This window comes from Mycetomoellerius zeteki, unplaced genomic scaffold, assembly GCF_001594055.1.
Source record: "Mycetomoellerius zeteki isolate Tzet28-1 unplaced genomic scaffold, Tzet1.0 scaffold64, whole genome shotgun sequence".
Lineage (NCBI taxonomy): Eukaryota > Metazoa > Arthropoda > Insecta > Hymenoptera > Formicidae > Mycetomoellerius > Mycetomoellerius zeteki.
Window position 1 is genome coordinate 1,098,687 of NW_017257654.1, and position 3,597 is coordinate 1,102,283.

At 39.6% G+C, this 3,597-nt stretch overlaps 1 protein-coding gene across 2 annotated transcripts in view; it reads left to right on the forward strand.

Annotated features, from left to right (window-relative positions):
• Positions 1-3,350: 3,350 nt before the first annotated feature.
• 5-HT1 (serotonin receptor) overlaps positions 3,351-3,597 on the forward strand; it is a 136,841-nt gene continuing 136,594 nt past the window's right edge. The window contains exon 1 of one of the 2 annotated variants that reach the window (XM_018457474.1): positions 3,351-3,410. The gene's annotated coding sequence lies outside the window, so the exon portion shown is untranslated. Of the gene's footprint in view, positions 3,512-3,597 lie in introns of both variants that reach the window. The other variant, XM_018457475.1, reaches the window with a different exon arrangement.

Consider the following 3,597-nt stretch of genomic DNA (forward strand, 5'->3'; position numbering starts at 1 on the left):
AATCTCTCAGCTGTTCTCGAATCGCATCCCCGGAAAATTAGTAGAACCGTGTGTTATCCTCCGTCCGTGCTGCCGTCGGAATCGAAACTGCGAAAAAAGCGGGTAGTCCGCCATTTCGTTGCCGTCTAGCAACGTCGTTGACAGTGAGAAAATGATAATTATAGACGAAAGTACGATGATACGATTGTTGTAACGAATTAGGACGTTAATTTCCTAAAAGCTCGCCGCGCGTAATGTCTGCTCGAAGACAAGTCGCTGAAGGGGAAAAAAGTGAAGAGACGACAATGCACCGAAGATGGTTGGTCGGTTAACGGATGGTCGGTTCAACGGGACGGAAAGAGGTGTGAAATGGTGAGACCCACCACCGCTCCCGTTGAATATTTTCTACTCTCTTCTCATGTTCAATCCTCCAGCCCTATCGATACCTGGTCGACCGATAGCGGCGTAACCGGCGGAGGGTGCCTACCGGCATTCTAATACCGCCGCCGCCGGCACGGACCAATGCCCGGACGCGTTTAAACAGAGTGAATTTCGAACTTTTGTAGGGGGAATATCGATAATACGCTGTTATCCCACGTATCAAATCGAAGTGATCGAACTCGATGGCATTACCCTCTTGACATCTCACGCTCGCTTTTCATCGGGAAGCGAATGCAGCGCACTTGAAAATATGCCGTTTGCGCCCGCAATCAGCACGTATCTCAATAAAAAAAAAATTTCTTCCATGTCGAGATCGTGTAGTTAGTGAATTATTCCTTTCCAATTGTTCGGTCTGCCCTCATGTACTAACCCGTAATTAAGAAAAAAATTTTTGGTATTTATGATTATAATTACATGTTATAATAATAATTATTATTATTATGTTAGTAATTATGTACGTAGTTTCATCGACAAATACTGATAGTTGACAACCGAAAATGACTAACTATAGTTAAATTATAGTAACATTTTTATTGTAAGAATAATAATAATTATAATCATTTTTGTTGCCAACTATATACCGGATTTCTTAATAAAACTATATATATTGTTATTATCACTAATATTATAGTAATAATAACCATAATTATGGCAGCATGTATTTTTAGTCGAAATACCAAAAAACTTTTTCTCAGCGTAAGAGGATTTGGAATTAAGCTCCGTTATTTAATTTATAATGGACAGGAAAAGCAATTTCGTCATATAAAAATAATAGGACCATGATGGCAGACATTTTCCACCGTCACTTTTTGTTTCATCTCCTTCTCTCCTTCTCCGTTTTTCTGATATAAATCTATTCTTGTATATATGAATAGCGTATTGACTCACAAGCTAAAGGTTGCGACATAATTTCGTGGTAAACAAGAGCACGTTCTAATTAGCGAGAATAAAGGAAATTATGTTAAATTTCTCGCATATACATTCAATTCTATTATTTGTGTCGAACTTTTTATCGAATAAAATGAGGATGCGTAAAAATATCTAAAATATAAAAATAAAAGGTTGCGAACCCCTGAACACGTGACATACCATTCTCTTTATCTACCTTCTATTTCTATATGCGATTAAAGGGCAAAATCGCCTACGAGAGTCCATAGGGCAAAAGGATAGGAAAAGGGTACTAAAACGCAGAATTCTAAGAACTTAGTGGTTCAAAGAGGACTTTTGGTCGGAAGGGAAAGCAAAATAGCCTCTGTTAGTTTTTGAGACAATGAATACGGGAAGAGTTGTTTTTGGGAGCCTGCCTTAAATATCTATAGTTCTAATGGAAAGTACATATACTTTGTAACTTTTAAAACGTACTTTCAGTATATTAAATATGAATCTATTCATTAATTTTTTCCGTATTTAAAATAATCGAAAAAATCAATATTGTAATAACAATAACGTTTCAATATAATATTGACACAAAAACTTTGTAAATAAAGAATTTACATATGTGTGTAACGATGTAGCGCATTTTCGAAATATAAATTAATACTGCATGAATATGAATCTCTGATTATTCGGCGCTATATATGGATATTTTTTTAGGGCAGTCTGGGTCGCCTGTTTTATCGCGCCGCTAGGAACTGCTTCTCCCTAGAAACTGCTTGAAGAGAAAATTTAAGAACTCGCAAGGGAAGAAAATTAACGTTCGTTATACACTTTACTCATCCATTGTCTTTTTCTTGCTTATAAAAAAATCTTTAATGCTCCACATTTCGTACATAATTATACTTTCATCTGATATGCGTTAAAGGGAATCGTTTATCGGCTGGGGATAGATAAGAATGTCGGAATTTACGGCGCGTAAGCTTTACGCTACGGATAGCTGTCAGTAGACTATTGTAATTATTCAAGCGTCGTAATTCAGACCAACATAAATATAATTCTAGCTCGAGATTAACGATAAGCGAGTAATTGCAGGGACAAAGTACTTTTAATCCTTGAAACGAGACGATGCTAAATTTCCAGACATCACGAAAAGCATAATCCTCTAGATTATTCTCATTATTCTATTCATAAATTCCAAAAATAGTTTGCCATTAATTAATAAATTCTATAATATTGATTTTTCAATCAATAACAATTTATTTAATATAATATTGTTCGCATATCAAATCATACTCCTTAATATTTATGTATTTATGTATTTTTAGTTACCGTTTATCCTTTTATATATATTCTTTGGAACTTGAAAAATATCGTCACGAATTTTTTCCCATTCAATTAAAAGAAAAAAAAAGCAACGATGACATTACGAAGTTGCATCAAAAATTAATCGCGAATACTCACAATTGCTCTTATAAGCTGCTTTCGTACAAGTACTGAGAACTCTTCTCGGAAACACGTTCATTATTTAAGACGCGACGATACGCATCGCGAAAATGTCATCGACGAGAAACGCCGATTCGAGTAGTACCGCCGTTGTTGTTGTCGTCGTCGTCGTCGTCGTCGTCACATCGCCGTGCTTGGTCGAAGATCAGTGATTTCTCGCGTGCGCGAGGGTGGCAAATCGAATCTCCGAGGACGTTCGCGCGATCAGAAGAAGATGGAAAAGCGAGGAAAAGTCGAAGAGCCGGGCTCGCCCGAGGGTATCGAGAGGTGAAGAGGTATAGAGAAAGCCAGCCGGTGAGAGAGCGAAAGAGGGTCGAAGGGCTGGATGTGGGTTTGGGCGACGTGCGAGAGTACAGGGGGATCTAGAGGAGCAGAGTAGGGTGGATCGTCGGAAGGGTGACGAACGGAGAGGGTTGAATCGGCGCTTGCGTGGTACCCGGTCCTATCTACTTGTCAGCCAAGCAAAGCTGCCACCACCCCAGCGCTTTGCCTCTCTCTCTCTCGCGACGCCGCGCTACTCGATAACAAACTCTACAGTACCAGTACTGGCACGGTACTCCGGACCACCGGATCGTCCACTGTCCGTCGCCGATCACGTCGGTGGCACATCGGTAACGCAAAACGAACGTACAAAAAGATCGCGATCCACGCGACGCTTTTACGAACTCGCAGAGCTACGCGCACGACAAATTTGGGACTTACATGCTTACGTGTAATTTTCTCCTCGTTAATTTCGCGAGAGAACGTGTGCACTGGTAGATCTTTCGACTCTCGCGTTTCCTTATTTCTCCCCCCCCC